General features: G+C 35.8%; 1 protein-coding gene across 3 annotated transcripts in view; it reads left to right on the top strand.

Moving 5' to 3' along the window:
• Positions 1 to 207: 207 nt before the first annotated feature.
• HHLA2 (HERV-H LTR-associating 2) overlaps positions 208 to 25,595 on the top strand; it is an 81,188-nt gene continuing 55,800 nt past the window's right edge. Inside the window, exon 1 of one of the 3 annotated variants that reach the window (XR_004232978.1) lies at positions 208 to 346. The gene's annotated coding sequence lies outside the window, so the exon portion shown is untranslated. The remainder of the gene's footprint in view (positions 347 to 25,595) is intronic. The other 2 variants (XM_031959635.1, XM_023498980.2) reach the window with 2 other exon arrangements.

Genomic DNA, 25,595 nt, shown 5'->3' on the forward strand with positions numbered 1-25,595 from the left:
TATGATTTTTTTAAGTTAGATATAGATTTAGATTTAGAATATATAAATCATACCACACATCTTTTATTTTCTGCTCAGTTATCTTGTCCCTTCTGAGGAAACCTGTTTTCTTAGAATTGAGTTTAACTTGCCCAGAATTGCTTCTGCTTTGCAGTTTTTTTTTTTTGGTTTCGTTTTTTTACCCTACTTCATTTCATGGAAGTCTCCACCCTTCCAGGCTTTTTCCTGCAGGAGCCCATCTTTATTTACTTTCTGGATTTTCCAAAAGTAGTTTGAAGGGACTTACACTTTCTATTTCTCCTGAAAAGTTGAGAAAGAAAAACCATAAAAGTAATTGTCATTGAAGGTGAGTAAGGATTATGAGTCAGAGAGTAAAGTCTGGTAAGTCATTCTGATTAGATTGAACACTTGCTTGTTTCATTCCTTGTCAGGAATTTACGTACCAACCTACTTCCCACTCAAGGTAAGGAATCTTTCTATTTCTATTTGAAATCTGAATCTCTATTATAATGAAGACTTAAAATCTGAAAGTTGGAACTGAACAGAACCATTTTCATTTGTTCTGAATTTGGCATGCTTTTCTGTCCTAGGAAGAGTTGGGAAAAGTAGATACCTTCTGAAATACTCCTTGCATGTATAGTCTTGTATGTCTTCCATGTGAGGTTAATATAATTAAATATGGAGAAATTCTGAGAGAATTGTTTTTTTCAATCTAAATAATTTTTTTTTACTAATAACTTTTAGAATTTGCAAACAGAAAAGATGCATTTTGAAATTTTCCAAGGTGACAAGCATTTTTGTGTTGATAGATATATTGTGAACAATTAAAAATTATATTTTAAAAAATTCCTATAAAGTCAATGAATAAAACAATAAAGTAATGTTAGTTGCTAAGTTGTATGTGGGTTGATACATGGGAGTTATATACAAAGATATATAATATATAATAAGGACATATATATATATATTATTACATAATTGCCAGTGCACATATAGATGTACATGTATATATGTATGCATGTATGTATACACACATATATACATGTATGTGTTTCTATATATACCCCCTCCTGGATCATTGCCTTGTCATGGCAATGAGGCTTGTGTAGCTACTTGAAACTATGAGCTATTCCGTACAGAATTACCCAAAATGAACAGATTATAGTAGAGAGTTTTGACAAAAGGTGATCTGCTGGAGAAGGATAATCTAGTATCATTGCCAAGAAAGCCCTATGGACAGCATTAAAATTATAAGAGATGACATCAGAAGATGAGACTCTTAGAGACTTCAGAAGATAATGGAGGATAGAAGGATATAATGTGTTATGGTTCATGGGATCATAAAAAGTCAGACATGACTGAAAAACAACATGTATATATATATATATATATATGTGTGTGTGTGTGTGTGTGTATACATTATATATTTCATATGTATATATAAGAATATAAATGCTATTAGAGGATATGTGTGTGTGTGTGTGTGTGTATCCAGTGTCTGCTCTGGTTCTCACTTCTTGAAAGCCAGATATGTTGCATTTTACCCCATTCTTATAATTGACTGATATCTTTAAAGGGCTTTGGGGGTATCTGGTCTTTGCTATTGGCTTAAGTTCTCATTAATTATGCTTCCCATTTTTAGGGTATCACCTCCAACTCTAATTCTAAGAAACTACTTAACAATCAATTTAGCTTTTATAAAAAAAATATTTACTTCAAAAGCATGGTGAAAACAAGTATAAAAACACACTCTCTCCCCAATACCTGGAAGATATAATTAATTTCCCCTTATATTTGTTTCTTGCCTGATTCTGGGAAGGAGAGGAGAGAGAAATTAGGTTCACAGATTAATTCAGCTTCTTTATGATGTAATGCCACTAAATTCCAAGTTCAAAGATCTACTGAACTTTTATATTGGAAACCTGGTTTCTTAGAATTTCCCTGCTGAGATGGCAGCAGCTTCTGGAGGAGGGTGTAAGTCCAGATCGCGGATCTGAGGATGCCATTGCCTGCACCTAGAATGCTAAAGTAAAAGCAAAACAAACCAAAACCTTAATTCTGACTTTCTGAGCCACAGGGCCTGAAAGAGGAAAGAGGAGAACTGACCCTTCCCCACTTCATTTCATGTATTTCACCCAAACTGTGGGGAAATAGAATCTTCTTTACCTGGAAGCTTATTGGACAGAGATATAGGGATTGACCCTATCTAGCAGTTTTAAAGTTGTAATGAACTACTCAGTCAATAGAGACTGCTCTCACCTATGTGGTAAGGGGATGCATGACATCTTCTCCCCAAAGCATATCCTGTAGTGTTCTTTTCTAAAATATAATGTTCCTTCTCTGGGAACAGATTTCTCAGGGACTTCTGGAGGCAGCCTTAATTTCAGTTCAGAAGTAATAATCACCTCAAATGCAGCCAGCTGTTAAAAGTTCAATCCTTTATTGTCTCCTTTCAAAATAGCCTGATTAGCTTTCTTAGAGTCTGCTTGGTTCCAAGAGCCCTTGCAGCTTATCCTTTGCCTTTGCCTTTGCCTCTGCCAGCTTCAGCCTCCAGCTCTCTCTCAATCTTGGTTCTACTGACTCCTGACTGAAGCTCATCCTTTTATGCTCTTTTAGAAGTGTGAACTCAAAGGTTGACTCCTCCTCCAAGAGTGGGATTGTGGGAGGTGTAATTTGTGAATCTGCCGGACTTGTGAATTGTAATGTGTGAGCTAAAGTGTGAATTCTCAAAGGTGTAAACTTAAATACATAAGCATTTTTTCTATCAATTCCCGTGAATTAGCACCTTGTTTCAAGTTCTGACCCATAACAATATCCCATATAGGTGCCTCCACCTTTGGTGATCAGGTTTCCAAGATGCTTTAAAATATTATTTTATTTTATGCTCATCAGAACCCTGGAAGGTAGGTGTTTTATTATCCTCTTTGGAAATGGTTCTGAAAATAGCAAGGGAAACAGCTTTCACTGAAAATGAAAACAAAATTCCTTAAAAATTGTCATATCTTCTTATCACAACATACAGAGCTCCTCAAATAAGCACAAATTCCTTTTTTTTTTTTTTTTTTAAACAAATGAGGAAGCAGAGGCAAACAAAAGTTAAATAACCGGCTTATTGAACTAGTAAATATCTGGAACCATATTTGAACTCCAGGCATTCTGATTCCAGATGCAATACTCCAAACCATTGTACCACCTAACTGCTTCAACTTTAAGAAAAAAAGGGCAAACATTATGATATCTTTAGTTTTCTGTCATCTGTTTTTCATAAGTGTGAAGGTAATTTGAATTTTAGGCTTATTTTCCACGTAAGAGGCATTCTTGGATTTGTGGATAAAGAGCTGTTTTAGACCAGTGTCTCTGACTGCCACAACTGTAGCAGAGACCCTTATCACTTCGATTGGATTATTGCAATGGGCCGCTGTTTCTCCCATCAATTCATCCTACATTCAGTCACCAAAGTGATTTTCCTGAATCTCACCACCTTACTCAGTAAACTCAAGAGCTTTCCTATTGCCTCCAGCAGCAAATTTAAAATGTTCTTTCTGACTTTCAAAGCCCTTTGTAACCTAGCCCTTTTTCATATTTGATACACTTTACTCCCCAACATGCACTTTTTGGTCTATTCTTATTATTCCCATGAACAAGACACTATATCTCTTGATTCCAGGCATTTTTCTGGCTGTGGCTCATGCCTGAAATACTCACTCTACTCTGCCCACTGAGCTCTCTTGCTCCTTTTGGTTCATTTAAAATCCCCTGCCCTTACAGAAAACCTTCTCTAACCCCTCTTAATTCCAGTGCTTCTCCACTCTTAAGCATTTTCTATTTATCTTGTCTATAGCTTGTCTTATATATATTTGTTTGTATGTTGTCTCCACCATTAAATTAAAAGCTCCCTGAGGACAAAGACAGTCTTTTGTTTTATTTTGTATTTCCAGTGCTCAGAATAGTGCCTAAATAGTAGTATGCCTAAAAAATGTTCACGGTTGACTGAAAGACACCTAGAAGAAATGGTTTCAAAGTCCTATCTCTTACTGATACTATGACACTGAAAAAAACATTTAACTTCCTTGTGTCCTGGGCAATCTGAGATAATTAATTGCAAAGTTCTGACTTGGATTAGGGGAAGAAGTTTAGCCACATAACTTTGAACTCACAGGTCCAGACTCTGTCGTTGTATATATGCTGTGCTAAATGGGTCTGGTGCAGTTGGTTAGAAATAATGATTTCATTTTCAAGGAAAGCTGACTCCCTTGTCAAAGGAATCAGTTTTGTTTCATGGTATAAAACTAATTCCTTGTGGGAAAGAGAAAGAAAAGTCTCCCACTGTTGAATTGGAAGTTCCTTGAGGGCAGGAATCAGATCTGCCCCTAAATGTTACAAAGGAAAATAAATGTGCCTTTAAAAAGCATTAAAGTGCTTCTACAAAGTGTGTATAATTCTCACTATTCAGTGCTATTATTTTCTTTTCTCCCATCTTCGTATCTTTAAAAAATTTTTTTTATTAAAATCGCAGATTTAGAGCTGAAGGGTCCTTTAGAGAATATTTACTACAATTTCCTCACTTTACAAATAGGGAAATTAAAATTCAGAGAATGATTTGACCAGGGTCATAATGATATCAGCTGCAGGATTTGAACCCAGAGCCTCTGACAATAAATCCAGAAGCACTTTCTCCTGTGTGATGCTTTATCATATTTGTTGCCTCTATTTGGTATATTTTTATGTATCTTAAATACCTGCTCTTTCCTGTTTTATCACCAGTGATGTCAGCTACATAAGCAGTAACAACCTATTTTGCTGTCCTTTTGTGGTGTTTTTAAAAATTCTGTTATTATTTTATTTATTCTAATTTGAAACAATGTTTTTTAATAAGAAATTCTGCATTTTTAGTAAGTAACATGCTTACCTCATCCCTCAACACTAATTTTTTTTCTGCATTTACCTAATGAGCTTGGGGATTCAATCAGGATTCAAAAAATAATTATTGAACATCTACCATGCATGTAATACTTTGGTAGGGTCTATGGGTAGGGGAATCCAAAAATGAATAAAACACAATCCTTGCTGACAAGAGTTTAGAATCAAGTAGGGAATTTCCTCATATTTTAACAGTTCCCAGCACACTGCCTCCTGGCATAGTTTTAGCTTTGTCTTGGATATATAATGATTTTCTTTTTTCCTTAATAATCTTCCCAACTCCCTCCCTTCATTGGTGTGTTCCACAATTTCTCTTGAGTAATTTATTTGAATAATATATTGATGCACATTGCTATTAATAGCTGACATATAAAACTTAAATGTTTGCAAAGCATTTTATATATAAATTCATATGATCTTTATAACAACCCTGTGAGATGGCTTTATTTTATAGATGAGGAAATGGAGGTAAATAGAAATTAAGTAACTTGCCCAAGATCACATATACTTATCACTAATAAGTGTCTCAGGCAGAATTTGAACTCAGGTCTTCCTAATTCCAAATTCCATGTTCCTTCTATTGTTCTACCTACTTCTTTATATTTTATTTTTTGCTGCAAAATCAAGGCCCTCACTGAGAATTTTTTGAACCAGTAGGGAGTGATCACTAGGGGAAACATCATTCTGATATTACCATGGAGGAAAGAAGCAGAGACCCCCAGGTTACTCATTAGAAAGCTACTGCTCTAGAGGCTGCCCACCTACCAATTAGGTAACATTTTTTATGGAATAAAATAGAACTTTGTACAAAATTATCATGAGTAATAAGTTGTTTCTTGACACTTGTTATCTAAGAAACATTGATTATGAGGGAGTGGGGCAAAAGCAGAGAATTTGATTACAAATAAATGCTTTGGGGAAGTAGAATGGAGGAATTTTACATCTGCTCTAAAACTGCAACATTTATCTGTTACTTACTATGTGCCAGGCACTGTGCTAAGTGCTTTGCAATTATTATTTCATTTAATCCCCATAGCAGCCACAGGACATATGTGCTATCATTAACCCATTTTATAGATGAAAATCCTGAGGGAAACAGTGATTAGGTTATTTGTTCAGTCACACAGATAGTATAGATCTGGTCTGATTTGGACTCATATCTTATTGATTCTGAGTCCAGTACTCTATCCAGAGCCAAAAAAATTCTTCAGAAATATCATATTAGGACCGAGAGACTTGAAACATTATAGGATCCAACTGCTTGAATTTCCTGATCTTAAAATTTTGATTTTAATTTCCAGAGAAGAGAAGTGACTTCCTAAAGGTCCCAGAGGAATATTAATTTCTCTCATAGCAAGATTGAGACTGAGCAGAAGCAAAGATAAGTGTATAATGAAATGTTATAGACTATCAGAAGAGAAAGGGACCTTAAAGATCATCTTGCCTACCCTATTTATTTTATAATGGAGGAAGCTGAGATCCATAGTTAGTGTCACAGCAGGGATTAGAACCTAATTATTCTAAGTACTACATCAGAATTCTTCAGCTAGACTGTAGAAATTTAGCCTTTTTCTGAGTATTAGGTGCAGTTTATGTCCTTCCATAGTATTATCCAGTATGGATACTGGGGGAAAACAAAGGGGACAAACAGAAACAAAAAGAAATATAAAACCTTTGTAAGAAATAAGCATAATCAAACCAAATTCCCACATGGACCATAGACAAAAAATAAGCATCTCATTTTGCATAGTAATCTATCACCTGTGACCTTTGAAGTTATTATGGATCACTGTGTTGATCAAGAGTTGACATGTCTTATAGAATTGATGTTACAATATAAATTGTTCTCCTGTCTGCTCATTTCATTCTGTATAAAACAATCTCTTTGGTTTTTACAACACTATCCTATTCCTAACTTGTTTCTTACCTAGCCTTAAATCACTGAATGAGTGTTTCCTCAAACAAACTTAAATCTGGGAAAGACCTTCGTTTAAAAAGATCTCTTACATCTGGGGCCATCTCCAGTCATCCTGACCACTTGCCAGTGGACTTAGATGGCCTTAGAGAAGAGACTGAAGCTGCATAGCCCTGCCTCACTTAAATCCATTTCACTTGCAAGTCAAGACATTACCCTGCTGATGTCATTGGTCTTCTTCTAGAATGAAGGAAAAACAGTAATCCCATTCCTATACCATGATTTGTTTAGCCATTCCCCAATCAATGTGCACCACCTTAGTTTTTGGTTCTTTGCTATTCCAAAAAGAGTTACTCATAGGTATTTTTCTACACAGATGGCCTTTCCCTCTTCCTTTGATGTTATGGGCCGGAACTCTGAACTTGAAACAAGAATTCTTACAAGGTGTTAAGTCAGTGGAATTGATAAAGACAATGGTTATCTAGTTTAGCATGGTGATTAACAGTTCTTTAGTTCAGTACATGTACTTAGTACTTAATATAGTTCCACAAGATTCACACCTATGATGATGTAATTATAACAGAGCATATAAGCTGGGACAAACTCAGCCAGAGGGAGAGCCAGACACAGACTCAGAAGGGCTCAGAGAGAGACTCAGAAGGGCCAGGCACAGACTTGGAAGGCGACTCAGAGCCAGATTCATTCACTTCATCTCACAGCACCATGGTGGCTGGCCTACACTTTTCCACTGAAACCAAGACTCCAGAAGGCCTCTAAGAAAACTAGCCCGGCCCCTGCAAGGAAACTAGATTGTGAAGGAGATAATAAAGGATTTGGACTTTAACACCTGGCTATTCTTGTGGTGATTACTTGGCTGAAATGAAGCTGCTCCAAGACCTCAAGAAAACCAAACAAGAACATTACACTTTGATCTCTATTTTTGTTTTTCAAATTTCTTTGTGGGTCATTCCATATATGGTGGTTATATCTACCATCCTTCTCCATTGCCCTCTGTGTAACCTTACTTTTAGGGGTTTTTTGAGGTCATTGTCCCATATAGCAAAACCAATTAAATTTTATTACGTTTCTAGCCTCATCATTCAACTGAAATTTCCCTCTCTAAAGTTACCAGTGATCTCTCAACTGCCATATCTAATGGACTTTTCTTAGTCTTCGTTCTTCTTGACTTCTCTGTAATCTTTGATATAGTAGATCACCCATTTCTCTCTGATACTTTTTTCTCTCTAGTTTTCCATAACATTACTCATGCTAGTTGTCCTCTTCAATGTATGATCATTTTTTCTCAGCTTCCATTGCTGTATCTTTATCCAGATAATATCTGCTAAACATGAGTGTTCCCCTAAGGCTCTGTCTTGACTCCTCTTTTTTTCTTCCTGTCTACCATTTTATTTGATCATCCCTTCAGTTTTGAATGGATGCAGTGTATGAGTTAGCAAATGTTTATTAAGTACTATGTGTCAAGCTCTAAGCTAAATTCTAAGGATACAAACACAAAAATGCAATCCTTGCCCTCAAGAATAAAACATTCCAATGGAGAAATTAGCTCCCATGTATTCAATTATTTTCTCTACGCTGATAATTTTGACATTCTGAATGGGATGTCCCATAGACATTTTAAACTTGGCATGTCCAAAATTTAATTCATTATCTTTCTTCCTCAAGCCGTCTCCTCTTCCTTTCTTTTCTATTATGGTGGAGAGCATTCCCATTCTCTCAGTCATCCAGTCTTGCAATCTACATGTCATTCTCAACTCCTAATCCCCACTCCAATCTATCATCAATTTTGCCTTCAGAACATCTCTAGCACACATTCTCTTCTCTTCTCTGACATCACAATCACCCTGGTCCATGCCTAGACTATTACCAAATATAACCTGCTGGCTATTTTCTCTGGTATGATATCTCTACTCCAGTCCATTACTCATTCATCTGTCAAATTCTTCTTCCTAAAAGAAAGGTCTGAGCATGTTACCCACATTATTCAAAAAATTCCAGTGGTTTCCTATAACCCTCAGAACAAATTAAAAAAAAAAAAACACTTTTTGGCATTCAAAGGCCTTCACAATCTTACCCCCTCATAACTTTGTAGTTTTATACTTATTCTCCATTTATATTCTGCAGTCAAGGGAAAGTGACTTCCTGTTCCTCAAAGATACTTCATCCTCCAACTTTGTATTTTCACAGCATTCTTTGTTTAGAATACTCTCCCTCTTTATCTCTAATTCTGATCTCCTAGCTTCTTTTAAATGTCAGTTAAAATTTTACCTTATTCAAGATGCCTTTAATTTTAGTGCCTTTCTTCTGTTGATGATTTCCAACTTTTACATATCTTGTTTATATGTATTGGTTTGCATGTAGTGTCCCTCATTAGACTGTAAGCTTTACCATGGATTATTATGTCCAACAAAATTTAATCACTAGGTACTAATGTACTTGTAATATGCCCTCCATAAGTAACTGGGCTGGAATCCAAAAACAGCAAATTACTTGGGACCAAACTTGAAGTTTTTGCAGCATGATAGAAACTGCCAAAACTTGTATTCCATTTGCATAGCCTTTGAGAACTCAGATTGTCATCATGTTTCATGTGAAAGTAGAATAGTAATAAGTTCCTGAGATTTTTAAAGATCAAGAGATTAGAATGTATGGAGTAGTCAATCAAATCATTCCCCTAATTCAATGATAGGGCACCATTATTCATTCTCAATAAAAGATTGAATTAATGGATTAATGAGTACTCATTTCACCCCAATGATGTTCTATCCTCATCAAGGATCTTAGGATAGTAGTATAGAAGGGATTTCATTTAATTCAAACTCTCTCACTGTATAAATGAAGAAATTGTGACCAGAAAATATAAGTGACTTGTCTAATAACTTGTCAAGTTGGTATGTGATACTAGAATCTCTGACTGCAAAAACCTCCCCATTTAATTGTATCAAATTGACCATATTTTTCTTGCCATACCTTCTACATATACAAATTGATAATTCTGTAACTGTGTGGTTTTGTACACCAAGTTCTATATGGTTTACTGTAACTATCCTTCTTTGTTTGGATTGTGTAAATTATTGCAATATTTCATTGTCTTCTTTGTCATCCTCAATGACCATATCGACTTCTCAGTACAGCCTCATTCATGAGTTGAGTTCATTTCATTCTCAAAGCCTTATTACGAAGTTCATTTATGAAAAACAAAATCCTAATGGCAAAAGTCAGGTGAATACAGAAGCAGATTTGAATACTTAGTCATTTAAAAAGCATTTATTAAATACTATATGTCAAGCACTATGATAAGTTCTAGGGATACAAAGAAACAAACAAAAAAAAATACAATTTATGTTCCCAAGGATTTCACATTCTAATGCAGGTGGCAAGATTTGAATTGAATCTTGAAGGAGGCCAGGGGAACCAGATGAAGAGGAAGAGCATGGTAAAGCATGTGAGACAGTTTATGAAAAAAGCAGTCAAGAAATCCAGTGTTCCTTTTCAGGAACAAGTGGGCTTTTTTTAGTTGGATAATAGAGTATTCAGAGGAGAGTAAAGAGTAAGGTAGGAAGAGGCAAGGTTGTGAAGGCTTTTAAATGTCAAGCCGCACATTTTATATTTTATCCTGGATGGTGATAAAGTGGAATTTAATAAGTAAGGGTGGACACAATCAGAAATGTTTTTTTAGGAACTTCACTTTGGCTGCTGATTATAGGGTGGATTGGCCTGGGGATTTGAGGTAGAGAGATCATCTTCAGAAGATGATTGAAATTACACAGTCATAAGAAGATAAGAGCCTATACCAGGGTGGTAGCTGTATGAGGAGAAAGCAGTGTATATATTAAAGAGATGTGAAGGAAAAAATGACAAGTCTTGACAACAGATTGGATATATTGGGTGAGTGAGAAGACAACATCTAGATACTTAGCTTGGGTGACTGGGAGGATGGTGGTGCTTTCAATAGTAATGGGAAAGATGACAGTTTCAAAGGTCTCATGATGAAAAATGGTAATCACTTTTAGAGAGAGAACTGATGAACTCTGAAAGCAGATTGAAGAATATTTTTTTCATTTTCTCTTTCTTTTTTGGGAGGGCAATATGGTTAATATGAAAATGCTTTGCATGACTTCATATGTATATAGCTATCACATTTCTTTCTTACTCAATGTGTGTGGGGGGAGTAAAGGATGGGAGAGAGTTTCAAACTGAAAATAAATATTAAAAAAATAGTAATGAAAAGTTGGGAAGAATGGAGGGCCTATGAGGAAGAAAAATTAGTTACATTTTAAACATATTGAATTTAAGTTGCCTATAATATACACTGAAAGTTTTGAGTAAAGATAGAAACAGATTTGTGGTACAATGGAAAGGACAGTAAGAATCTGCCTCTGCTTTTTTCATCTTGTATAATATGAAGCAAGTCTTTGAGTTTCTCTGTATCTCAGTTACACTATCTGTAAAATGGAAGACATGATCTCAAAGATACTTTTTAATTCTAGGCAATATTTTTAAATATTTTAGATACTTCTATGTTGCAACCTGCAAAAGAATTCACAGTCCTGATCTGCAGGTGAGGTTTTGGCCAAAAAATGGATTTATTACACTGAGGAAATAACTTCTCAAAGGATCAGTTCCAGATAGGAATTAGCAAAGGTTTGGTTTACAGAGTCGTTTTTTATTAGCCTGGTTTGGGGTTCAGGAATGATTAAAGGCTAATTTTCAAATGAATAAGGGTAATGATTGTTTCCAAGACCAGTGTGATTCCCAGATTAGTTGGAAGTGGGAGATTCTTCTGGGAAACCAGGTAGTTTTCCCAAAAGAGATTCAGGTAGGTGAGATCATTTTTAGGAATTTCCCCAGGCTATTTCCAGAAAGATCAGGGAGACACAGTTCTATTACATCACTACCAGTAAGTTGTTTATGTTCTGATGGAGGAAACAAATGTGAATATAAGAGTATGTATATAAGAGAATAAATTGAAATAGTTGGAGGTATCAGAAATGGCTTCATATAGAAGTTGGTGCTTTAATTGAATCTTAAATGAAGAAAGGTGGACATTAAAGGGAGAAGGCTTTCTGGGCATGGTGGAAAACCAGTGAAAAAGTACGGAAATAAAGATGGGAGATGGAGTAAGGTAGGAAAAAGACAGGTCAGTTAAATTTTAATGCCTTCCTATCTTAGCTCCACTCTTAGCATTGTAGTGAGAAAGCTGATTATTAAATAGCTAATTATTTGGGAAATTCAGAGATTTTTTTCCCTTCCTATTTCCTCATTTTCCACTAGGTCAAATCTGCATCTGAAGTACACTGCAGATAATAGGAATGGATTAACTTTCTCCTCATTCTTGTTTAGATCCCACCCAAGTAGGAAAGGCCATGGTGTTCTACTCAAGTTTGGATATGGTGTAGATCCTTTGTCTAGATTGCCTGGGGCTGGAGGTGGTTTGGGAGTAAAAGAGACTTAATCAAAGTCAATGGTCCCCCAGCTTCTCATTTAAAAAAAAAATAATAACTTTTTTATTTTTCAAAATAACATGCAAAGATAGTTTTCAACATTTGTCTTTGCAAAACCTTGTATTCCAGATTTTTCTCCCTGTCTCCATTCCTCTCCGATCCCCTAGATAGCCCACATTTATCATGTTGCACAAGAAAAATCAGATCAAAAAGGAATAAATGACAAAGGAAAAAAAAAAAGGCAAACAAACAATAACAACAATCAAACAAACAACAAAAAGGTAAAAATTCTATACTGTGATCCACATTCAGTTTCCTTAGTCTTCTCTCTGGATGTGGATGGCTCTTTCCATCACAAGTCTATTGGAATTGTCTTGAATTTTTGAATTGCCTCATTGTTGAAAACATCAGCTGTTCATTATCAGAATGTTGAAGGGTAAGATACCCTAACAGCAATGAGGATCCCCAGGCTGGTGTTGCAGGTTTTGGGAAAGAATTCTCACAGTCCTAGTCTCCAAGCGAGGTTTGGCAGAAATGGGTTTATTTTCACTGGGCAGTCTCAGTGGGCTAGTTCCTGGTTAGGAAGTAGCAAAGATTGAGATACAGAGTCCCGATTTTATTTAGCTTTCTATGACCCGGAACTAAGAAGAGATCTCCAGATGAATTGAAGGACTAATTTCCAGGTCAATAATGGGTGGTGATTATTCCCCAGACCAAGATCTCCAAATGAATTGAAGGTGAGGATTATTGTGGGAGTTTTCCTTAGAAACCAGGAAGGAGGATGGGGATACTCCCAGAGGCTGGCAGGGGTTGAGATTCAGGGATTTTCCAACCTAGGCCTACCCTCTACAAAGATTAGGGGGAACACAGAATCCTATTACATCAAGAATTGATTGCCACTTGTTGGAACACTCACTTTCCAAGGGCATATAGTATCAAGAAGCCACCAGGATCCATTTTTGGCACAAGAGAGGGGATCAAATGACTATCCTTTTATTATTTGCTGGCTATAAGTAATAAAATTATTAATTACCCATAAATTACATCTTTTGAACCTTTTTTTTTTTTTTTTTCATCAGAAGCCATATTGTATATTCCTTTTCCTGCCTCATAAAGTGATTCAGTCTCTCAGGGGAAGAAGCATTTTCACCTAGAGGTAGTAGAAAGCCACTGGAATCTGAGATGAGAAGTAACATCTTAAGAAAAATTACTTTTGCAACTGTGGAGAAGAATAAATTGGAGAAGAGAGAAATGTGAGGCGGGAAGCTCAACTAGGAGACTATTGGAATAATTTAGGCTAGAAGTAAGGAAGTAACTCAGCTATTTAGTGGAGAGAAGAGGTTAGATATGAAAGATGTTCTAAATGTAGAAAAAAGATTTGATCTCCTAGTTTTTGGATTAATTGAAGCTTCAATTTTCTGACTCAGTCTTTTGTTTTGTCTTTGAAAAAACAAAGGGTCATCAAAGTAGAGAAACAATTTCCAGTAATGAAGTCTCAGAAACCTCTGCCTAAAGGAGATTGGGAAATATTACCTTTTCTTTCCTTTCTTGCCTCGGAGTACAACAAACAGTAGAACAGTTAACTGATTGATGTCAGTTGAAATAAAAGGTTGCTAGCCCACGGCTCTGTCTTTTTAGATTGGTGTGCTTCAGCAGTTAACATAGGAGCAGAGTATAATTAAAAGATGAGTAGATTTTCATAGGGGAGAAGGAAAGTCTGTTATATGATCATGTGGAGACTGGAAAGGAGGAGATTTAGTGCAAATTTTTCTCTTCTACTCATTAATAGTCAAGTTCAGGAATATCAAGTCACAGAGAATGCTAAATATAGGGTTAGTAAAGTTAAAGGATACATTTAAGAGGCCCATGAGTAATCATTTTGTAAGTGGTTTCTGTCTCATGATGTAAATGCCTCAGGGTCTTGTGATCCCACTGGTGTGGGACAACTTCTTCCTTGGAGGAAGGCTGAAACCCAACAATACTTTAGAATCTTAGAGATTAAATAATTTATCCATGATCAGTAACTATCAGAAGCAGGGGGATTTCTAATTCCATACAAACATGTAAATTCATTTTAAATGATTTCAGTACAGTGAGAATGTAATTTTCCACAATTCCAAAGCTAAAGAAACAGCTGTTCCTCCAAAGAGAGTGCAATTAGATTATAAATCAGTATCTCTTCTTGTTTCTGTTGGGTTTACTTAAAATGAGGTCATGTGGCCAGCTTTGAGCCAAGAAGCAGCAAGATATAGTGGAGATGGTATAGAAAGACTTTGAGCCAGAATTTCAACTAGATTTCTCTGACTCTAACACTTACTAGCTATCCCTGGGCAAATCACTTAATCTCTATGAACCACATTTACCACAACTTGTTTGATTCAATTGATGCTACTGTTCTCTAAATCTGCATTTCTCTAAACCTATGATCTCTAAATATTTGGATGAAAAGGGACAGGATAGGAGAGGAAAAAGAAATAACAGTTTGGGCCACTGGCTTGGAAGAGTGAGAGATAGGCATGGTCTGGCATGATTAGTGACAAGACAGAAATATTACTCTTGCAGTTTGTCTTTTGTTCTCAAAAAGGACTATGACTCAGGAAGGTGATACCATGAGATTCAAAGGAATTGGATTTAAGTAAGACAGGGCTGTGCAAAAATCACCAGCTTTAGGAGGGGTGGAGCCAAGATGGCAGAGAGGACACATGCTTCTTTCTGATCTTCTCCTCAGACCCTCAACTAATTACCAAATTCACCCACTGAATTAGTTCTAGACTGGCAGAATCCACAAATATTGGGAGTGCAGTAAATTACCTGCAGAAGATAATTTTGAAGATCACCAGAAAAGATCTTTTTCACTGGGCATGGGAGGTGGCCAGGCGCAGGCAGGCAGGCAGAACATGGAAGTCAGCACAAGCTGTGCAGACCAAGACAATGCAGTCTCTGTGGGGCATTGCAGATTCCATGTGATGGAGAATCTATGGGGAGGAATCTACAGCAGTGTTGGCCATTCTGCACTGGCTACAAGCCAGTAGATCAGCAGAGAATTTATAAAACCCCCAACACAAACACAAAGGTAAATAGTGAACCCCTAACCACCAGAGTCTCATGGGACCTGGCCATGCCCACCCAGCACCAGGAGTGAGTCAGCATGATTCCAGCACAGTTGCTGCTGCTTTGCTGTTGCCTGTAGAGGAATCATGGAAAACCTTCCTTGCCCTAAAAGCAGATCTCAACTTTTTTTTTTTTTTTAATGGGTAAAAAGGCAAAGAGAACTCTTAACTATAGATAGGTTCTATGGTGAAAGAGAAGAACAGTTTTCAAACCCTGAGGAGACTAAAAGCAGATTGTCTCCAGATGAAGCCCCAAAGGGTGATATAACCTAGTCTCCATCACACAAGGCTCTTTTAAAAGAAATTAAAAAGGATCTCAGAAGAGAGCTAGAAGAAAAATAGGGAAAGGAAAGGAAAACTCTGCAAGAGGGTCTGGAAAAGGCATAAAAGGCATAAAATATTTCATAAAAAATAAATTTGATAAAGTGGGGAAAAAAAACAACTCTCTGAAAAGCAGAATTTGTGAAATAGAAAAGATAACTCCCAGGAAAGCAGAATTTGTGGATTGGAAAAGGTCAATAACTCCCAGGAAAACAGAATTTGTAAAGTGGAAAAAGAAAATAACTCCATAAAAAACAGAATTTGTGAAATGGAAAAAAAAATTCCATAAACCAAACAACCCATTTAAAAACTCAATTGGACAATTACAAAAAGAAGTAAAAAAAAAAAAAAAAAAAAAAAAAAAAAAAAAAAAAAAAGTAAATAAAGAAAATAATTCACTAAAGATCAGAATTGAACAAATGGAAATAAATGACTTGATGAGACATCAAGAATCAGTCAAACAAAACCAAAAAATGAAAAAATAGGAAAAAATATAAAATACCTATTTAGGGAAACAACTGACCTGAAAATAGTTCTAGGAGAGGCAATGTAAGGATTATTGGGCTCTGAAAACCAGAATCAGAAGGTAAAATAGCCATTGAAAGAATTCACTGAACACCTCCTGAAAGAGACCCCGAAATTAAAACTCCAAGGACTATTGTGGCTAAATTTCAGAACTATCATACCAAGGAAAACATATTACAAGTGCCAGAAAAAAACAATTGAAATACTGAGTAGCCACAATAAGGATCTAGCAGCTTCCACCTTAAAAAATCAAAGGACTTGAAATCTGATATTCTGAAAGGCAAAGGAACTTGGAATGGAGCCAAGAATAAACTACCCTGCTAAATTGAGCATTTTCTTGCAGGGAAGAAAGTGGGCATTCAGTGAAACAGGTGAATTCCATTTATTTCTGATGAAAAGACCAGAGCTAAACAAAAATTTGACCTCCAAATATAGGACTCAAGAGAAGCATTAAAAAGGTAAAAAGAACTCTTGAGAACTGTATTTCTGTTATAGGTATACATAGAGAGTGCATGTATAATTTATTTTACTGTTATAATATTAAAAAGGAACTAGAATTAGAAAGGGAATTGTACCAGAAAAAGGAAAAAGTGACGATAAAATGAAGGAAATTACATCTCATGAAGAGGCAAAAGAAACCTTTGAGGGAAAAAAGGGAGGGGAGTGAATGTTGTGTGAATCTTACTCTCATCAGATTTGGAAGATAAAATATTAGACATATTTGATTCACAGAGAAACTTTTCTCATTTTACTGAAAAGAGGGAGGAGAAAAGCAATGTATATTTGTCACACTCCTTGGCTGAGGAAACAAATTGATGCAGATGTGTTGGAATAAACAAAAAAAGGCAAGTTTCTCACTTCAGAAATATGTGAGCTCTAAGACTTAAAAGGTATGATATATATATATATATATATATATATATATATATCAGTTTGTATATATACATCTGTATCTACACACATGCAAACCATATATATGTATATATACACATATATGTAATGAATATAAAATAAATAAATAAAAGGAAATGACAGGAAAAAGGTAAAGAGGGAAAGCATTTCTGGCATGGGGAACAGGCATGTAAAAACATGAAGACAGTAGATGAGACAGACTGAAAGCCAATTAGGTCAGGCTACAGAGTTGGAGTGAGGGAAGAATATACAGTGAAGCTGTAAGACTGTAACTAAGTTTGAAATGGCTTTTAAAGCTAGAAAAAATTTATATCTTATCCTAGAGGCAAGAGGGAGCTATTGGAGTGTATTGAGTAGGAAAAGTGACATGGTTGGATCTACACTTAAGGAAAATCACTTATGTAACAGTGTGGAAGATAGAGTAGAGTAGGGAAAGACTTGAGGCAGAGAAATCAATTCTATGGCTATTGCAGTGGTCCAGGAAAAAGAAGAAAAAAGAACTGCCTTGAAATAAGGTAGTTGCTATGTGAGTGCAAGGGATATGTATGCAAGGAATATAGAAGTAGAAAAAGCAATATTTGGCGACCAATTGGGTGTAGTGGGGGGGAGGGGGCAGAAATGTGAAGAGTTGAAATTAAATTTGAGGTTATGAACCTGAATGATTTGCAGTGGCACCTATAGAAAGATAATGAATTCTGTTTTGAACATGGGAACTTGAGGTGTGTTTGAAACATTCCATTTGAAGTGTCCAAAAGGCAGTTGGTAATTTGTCTTCCAACTAGAAATAAGGATTAACATCTTATCCTGAGTACTGATGAGGTCACTAAATGAGCATGTAGAGAGAAATGAGACCCTTAGAAGAGAATGAATAGTCAGATAGGCAGGAGAGAATCCAGGAATGAGTAGAATATGTTGTGAAAACCTAGAAGGGAGAAAGTATCCAAGAAGAGAGAGAAGTCAACAATGTCAAATGCATCAGAGAGGTCAAGAATGAAGAAGACAGAGAAGAGACCATTAATTTTTTAATTAAAAGATCCTTAATAACTTTGCAAAGAACAATTTTAATTGTGTAATAAATTTGGAATGCTGATTGCCAAGTTTTCAGGAGTGGTTGAGATGAAGTGAAGGCTGGTTTCAGACAGTCTTTTGGTGTTTCCTTCTCCCCACCCAAAGGGAGGAAATACAGGATAAAAGCTTGATATTGTTTACTGAAAGTTGTTTGTGGATGGGTAAACTTGGCCATATCTGAAGGCAATGATAAGGAGCAAAGTAGATAGGGACAGGTTGAAGGTGAGACTGAGGGACTGATTGAAGGGTCAGTCTGTGGGAGCAAACTGTCAAGATGAGATCAAGGACATTTATCTATCTATCTATCTATCTATCTAATCAGAGATAGAGAGATACACACAGAGACACAGAGGTTAACCTTGTCAAAGAGAAGAGCCATCTCATTATAGTCCTAGTGTAATATTTAATTTTGTTAGAAGGGCCAGAAATGAACTGAAAGAATGCTATACTGTCAAATGGGAAATTCTTTGAATCCTTTACATTAAGAGTACCAGACAAGTTTACAGAGACAGTGATTTGCAAATCTGAGAATTTGTTCATTCCTTTCTTCCTTCCTTCCTTCCTTCCTCCCTCTCTCCCTCCCTTTTTCCTTTTTTCCCTCCCTCCCTCCTTTTCCCCTCCCTTCCTCTCTCTTTCACTTCCTTCCTTCCTTGCTTGCTTGCTTCCTTCCTTCCATCATTTATTTCTCCCTCCCTTCTCCCTCTTTGTCTTCCTTTCTATCTTTTTCTTCCTTCCCTTCTTTTCTCTTCCCTTCCTTCTTCTGTCTTTTCCCTCCTTCCCCCTTTCCTTATTATTCCCCCTCCTTTCTTCCTTCTTATTCATTTTCCTTCCCTTCTTCCTTCACTTCTCTTTATTTATTCATTCCTTTATTTCTCTTATTCTCATTTCTTCCTTTATTGCTTTGTTCTTTCAGACTGTTCAAGAACAGACACAATAATAACACCAAAACACCTTACGTTTAAATAGTGTTTCCCATTTTACAAAAGTCAGCACAGCTCTGTGGAGTGATAAGCCTGAGAAAGAGTGAGTGCTTTTGACTTTACATGCACATACAAAGCCAATGATTTTCTAAAGCAATTCAGGGCTGGAAAATGCTATTGAATATGACTTCTCATTCAGTTCTTTGACCACAGTTCCCTTTATTGTTCCATCATATGAGAGCTGCTAAGGTTGATTTTTTTTTAACTTTGTTTTGAAGACCCTCTTGCTTATAGTAAACTCAAATATTTTCTTCAGTGATTTGATTTGCAAGATATAGGAATAAAACATGAGATACTTGTTGCTAGTACATCATAATTAGTTCATAATCACTTTGATGGTAAACCTCTAGAGCAGTCATAGTTTTTGTTTTTGCAGTGGTCCGAAGCACTCTGTCAGGGCTCTGACAAATAATAACAATTAATTACACCTGTAAATGTGCCAACTAAATTGGGAAGAAGAGTTAAATGTCTAATTACCTTGTTTAGCACTGAAGAGCACAAGTAGTGGCCAAGGCTTTGAAAATGGGAAGCTAATTATTGTAGCAGCAATCATTATTCTCCTTGAATTACCAAAGGAGAAAAGGAAGATGCTGGGAAGAGAAAACTGCGCCTTTTAAGATCAGTGGATCTGTTCAAGAGTCAAGAGGGAAATGGAAGACCAACCTTGACCACCTACTTCCATGGTGGGAGAAAAAACAGCCTTTGAAACTGTTCTTCAAAAAAAATTTTTGGTGGTCTCCAAGGAGGGAACTAGAGTTTCAAAGTATAGGGCAACTTGATTTGTGTATTGATTGGGATTAAATGCTGTCTGAACATGTGAAAATTCAAGTAGTACTAAAAATGAAGTCTCTGGATTTTTTTCTTTCCAAACAGCATAACATCTCTATACAGTAAAAAGCTTCACAGTAACTCCATGTGAAATTCTAAATAGACATGAACAAAGGAATAGCTGAACAAAGGAGAGTATGAGATAAATGAGGTTGTACTCTAGTTCATAAAAGTGATTACTCAATTTTCTCTATTGAGGACTCTTTTATTGCCCTTTCCCCCTTTCCTTCATTGGGAATTGAGATCACTAACTATACCCATACTCATCTCAAGGGTACTTGGACCTAGAGTGATTGATTCAAGCCTTGTGTTTTGCTGTCCTGTTGAGAACTCTGATATTCTCTGCTGGAATTCTTATGAAGAATCTATGTTATGTACCAGAACTAAACTCAACATTTTTCCCTATGAGTTTCTTGCTGAGCATCATTTTAAGAATCTTCTGCACTTAGGATCTTTTGCATGAAGCAAAGAAGTTCCTTATGCCCTTGAAAACAACTTCATCCCCACCAAAAATGTTCCAAGCACTGATAGGTCAGTAAGGTATATTCCCTGCCTTTGTTGATTATGTATTCTAATCAGAGGTAATAGTACATATTTCCTATTTTGAAGTAGAAGTAGTTAATAACTGCATATATGAAGGTTGAGCAAGGAAATATAAGTTTTGACAATGGAAAATAAGGAAGATATGGAGGAGGTAACATTTTGACAGCATCTTGAAGACAGATAAACTTTTAGTGGGAAGAAAAAATAATTGGAAGAAAGAGAAGAATCTTCAGGCAAAGGGAAGGTTAAAGCAGGTCTGTTTTTCTAATCTTATTACATTGCTAAATACCTATTTAATACTTTACTGTAGTTTTGGTCTATATCACACGTATACCCTCCAAACAGGTGCTGTGCAATAATAATTTACTTCATGTCTACCCTTGGTTCTTAGTGAGTAATCTACTAATAGCACTCTTTCCCCTTAAAGTCTCAGTGAATTAGGAATGTGGTCTGGTGGAGGAGGATCCCTGGAGATAAAGGTAGGAACTTTAACAAATGATGCTATTAAAGATTCAGAAGCAATGCAGTATGGGAGAAAGATCACTGAACTTAATGGCAAAGCCATTTCATGTGACTTTGGGCAAGACTTTCTGGGTTTAAATTTTCTAATTTGTTGCCAAGACTATAGATTTTAGACAATTGTTCTAAAGATAAAGAGAGACTAATATAGACATATATAAATATATGTATGTGTGAATGATATTTAGGTAAGCAAACATTTATACATAAACATACTTATATGTAAATATATAAATGCTACAAATATGTATATATAAATGATATTAGGTATATAAACATATTTATGCATGATCATATATTTATGTGTAAATATATAAATGACTTGGAACCCCAAATCAAAAGTTCCTTCTCCTCCTACAAGTATCCACAGCCAGTGTCTCTGCTCATTGCCTCTACACTCAGGGGTATACTGATTACTTCTTGCCTAGGGACAGAACTCTACAGCACAACCAGACCTGGCATTGTCAAACAACTGAAATTCCCTCTGCTTTCCGGACTCAGACCCTTGGGTCTGGGAGGTGAAAGTCTCTGTGGTTCCTGCTGAGGCTCCAGCTATAGCCAACTCAGTCCTAGCTCCCCACTGGTAGTTTCTGGGGAGCTAGCCCAAAGTGTTTGCCTTTCACATGGGTTAATCCTTGGCCCGGGGGTCTTTCTTCAGATCTTCTTGGGTTGTACCTGGAGGACCCCTGTTCTGCCCCAAGTCTTCTTGATTTTTCACTAGTTTGTGTTCACTCTGAGGTAAAATTTTGTTTATTTGTGAGGGCAATATGGAGAGCTTGAAATTTACCAACCTACTCTTCCATCTTCCCAGAATCCTTCTGAATTTAAGAAAAAAGACAAAAACTGTAGAATCAAAGCAAAAGATTGGAAGGCTTTCCCCCTACTCACATATATCACAGAAACACATAATTTGGGGGAGAACATTTATTATTCAAGACTCTTCTTCAAGTTAATGATTTGATGCTCTTTAAGATTCATCTCAAACACTTTATTCTATACGAGACATTTCCTAGTCTCTAAATTGCTAATAACTTCTTTAAAATTACTTTAAAACTACTTTAAAATTACATCTTCTCTGTACATATATATATTTAATTTTTTAAGGTTCTTTCCCATTAAAATGTAAGCTTCCTGAAGGAAGTTTTGCTTTAGTAACTCCACCATTTAGCATAATGATTGGTACAAAGTGGTGCTTAATAAATGCTTATTGACTGACTTTTTTAGACTTGTTCAAAATAGCATTGGAGAGGGGCATTCATTGTTATTTGTTCTTTCCTCATGTGACTATTGGGATACTCCTATCTCTACCATTGATATATCTTCTTTCTAGAGGAAAAATGATAAAAGGTTTATGAAATACCTCGAGTTAACTTGGAGGAAAAACAGAAGAAAAACTTGGAGGAGAAAAAGTCAGGATATTTCAAGCTGTCTGTTGCTAAGCAGCTGTTATTCTTTTGCTGCTGACGTCAAGGATCAGTCTTTCTCTGCTGTTAAATGGAACTCATTTTCTGATGAGGACAATAAGCAAATGTGATGATTCATTTTTTTGTTTGTTTTGTGGTGGTGTTGGATTTCTAATTCCCTCATCTTTCTGTGGTACAAAGAATACAATGCTTTATAAGCAAGATGTTAGCCTTAGAGCCAAAGCCAGTTTTTAGCCCTTTAAAGAATGAATTATGATTCTCCTTAGCATGATAAAAATGGTATTTGGTTACTCATGCTATGCCTTTTCCACCAGAAACTCTTATTCTGTAAAACTAGATTAAGTTCACTTTATAAGGCATTTGACAGGGGCCGACTCTGTTGTCACTCTGACCTTCCAGGAGTATCCTTATCAATTTAATTTAACAAATAATTATTAATTGCCTCTACACACAAAGCCCAGTGCTAGACACTTGGATGCCCACACAAAGGAGATCCAGTCCTTACCTTCATGGAGTTTACATTCTATCAGGTATAGGAGGCAGCTAGGTGATACAATGGACAGCCTGGAGTCAGCAAGATTAATCTTCATGAATTGATATCTGATCTTAGACACTAGTTTTGTGATCCTGGGCAAGTCAATTAACCCTATCTGCCTCTCTTTCCTATTTTGTAAAATTAGCTAGAGAAGGAAATGACAAGATACCTCAGTAACTCTGTGAAGCAAATTTCAAATGGGGTCACAGAGAGTTGGACAGGTATGAAAAACCAATTAATGGTAACAAAAATAAGGAAGAGGAAGAAGCAGCATGCTAATTATATATAGCTAAGTAAATTATACACATATATACACATGTAGATATATGAAAAATATGTACATATATGTATGAATGTTTATATGATAGTTAAAAAAAAACTGAGAGGGATCAAGAAAGACATTAAGTGGAACAATTTGAGCTGAACCTAGAATGAAGCTAAGGATGCTAAGATGTAAGAGAAAAGAGAGTACATTCCAAATAGAGGAACAATTTATGTAAAGACACAAAGGCAGTAGATAGATGGTCATGTATGGGGTCAGCTAGCAGGACAGTTTAACTAGAGCACAGATGGCATAATGGGCACATATTATCAAATAACATTCTTAAGATAGATGAGTGTCAAACTGTGGGCTTTAAATGCTAAGATAAAGACTTTGTATTTCATTCTATACTCAATAGGGAGGCACTAAAGCTAGAGGATGGTGCTATCAGATGTATGTTTTAGGACTATTGTTATTGTGATTGTTTTATTTATCCTTTGATCTTGAAGGTGATAACATGATATAAAAGTAAGCTGGGTTTAAGCGAGGGAGGGCTGTGCAAAATCACCATCTTCATTTTGTTCTCCAGTCATCTGGATCCAGTAGCAAGATATAGATCAGGATGACTGGAGATGGCCCTGGATGCAGAGGGAGACGTTGGCCTTTTTAAGCTAAAATCTTTAACAGATCTTGGTTGATATTCTCAGTTGAAAACATCAAATAGCATCTGAGTGGAGGATGAGTTGGAAAGATGAGAGATTGGATTAAGAGAAGCTAAGAAGCCATAACAATAGTCCATATTGGAGGTGAGAAGCCAAAAGATAGCCAGAGCCACATATATGTATGTGTATATACATGCATATATACAAATATAAAAATACAGCCATATCAGAGGTGGCAAGTCCTAAACTAGGGTAAAAGCTAGCTGGAGAGAAAGGGACAAATTAAAAAGATGGTGTAGGAATAGAATCAAAGTGACTTGGCAAATGATTTAACAAAGGACCTAAAAGAGAAAAAAAAGACAATAGCTTCAAGGTTAAAAATCAGAATGACTAGAAAAAATGGTGGTACTGGCAAAAAAACTGAGTATTTTGAAAAAGTTCTCTTTTTGCCAATGCTGAATTCAAGATCAATATAGAATGTCTAGAAGACAGCTAGTGATATAGAACTGGAACTCAGAAGAGAGATTAGGGCTACATAGTATTCATATGCATAGCACTGATAATGAAATCACAGGAAGCTGGTGATATCATCAATGAAGACAGTATAAAAAGAATAGAGGACCCAGAACAATATAAATATTGAGCAGTCATAATTTATCATTTATACTTTAGCTCAAATTTGTAGTATAAGTCACCTTGGAATTCATCTTGACCTCCTTTTCTCAATATGTGTATGATAATGCATGGGACATATTATTCCATTACCTTCTGCAGTTTCTAACGGGTATGTTATTCAGATTTTCTTTCCTTTATGTTTGAAGGTTTTTCTCTTAGTCATTTGCAAAATTTGTTTTTTGTTACTGGAAATAAACTATTATGTGTCATTGAATTTCCAGCTTAAGTTTTTTTTTTTTTTTATTGTTGTTGATTTGTGTCCCCCAGAAGTGATTCTTTTGATTAGCATTTTGTCATCTGTTTTTCAGACGTTCTTAGAGTTTTTTGTATCTTTTCAAGCATTATGAAGTTCTTCTGGGAGATCTATTATTATAGCACTTAACACAATCGCTCGCATATAGTAAGCCTGTAATGAATGTTTATGGATTGACTTGATGGACAATTTGTTTCTTTGAATCATTTCTTCAAGATCAATCTATTTTGTTTAAATATAAACCATTATTTCTTTTATTGTTACTGCATTTTTGTATTTCTTCTTTCAGATTTCCCTTCATTTCTGTTATTTGCATTCCCAAACAGTTATCCTCTCTTTTATATCTTGGGTAAGACTTGCCACTGTGGATTTAACATTTTTTATTCTGCCATTTATTTCTATCATGTGTGTCATAAATTATGCTCTCACAATTCTTATTTCTCTTTTAAGATATCCAAGAATACCTTGCTTTGATTCTATACTTTTAAAAAATTCACAGGATCCTGTGCTTCATGAGGTGATTTATTTTCCTTTGCCTTATAATACTTATTTATAGTGCTTGAACTCTTCTTCTGATTTAGAATTAATTTTCCTTGTTGGTTGCTTATGTGCAGGGTCTTTAGTTGAGTTTTCTTACTCCTGAGAACTTTGAAAATTTCAATCTTTTCCCCTTATTTTCCC

The sequence above is a fragment of the Sarcophilus harrisii genome, chromosome 3 (assembly GCF_902635505.1).
Source record: "Sarcophilus harrisii chromosome 3, mSarHar1.11, whole genome shotgun sequence".
NCBI classification, from domain to species: domain Eukaryota; kingdom Metazoa; phylum Chordata; class Mammalia; order Dasyuromorphia; family Dasyuridae; genus Sarcophilus; species Sarcophilus harrisii.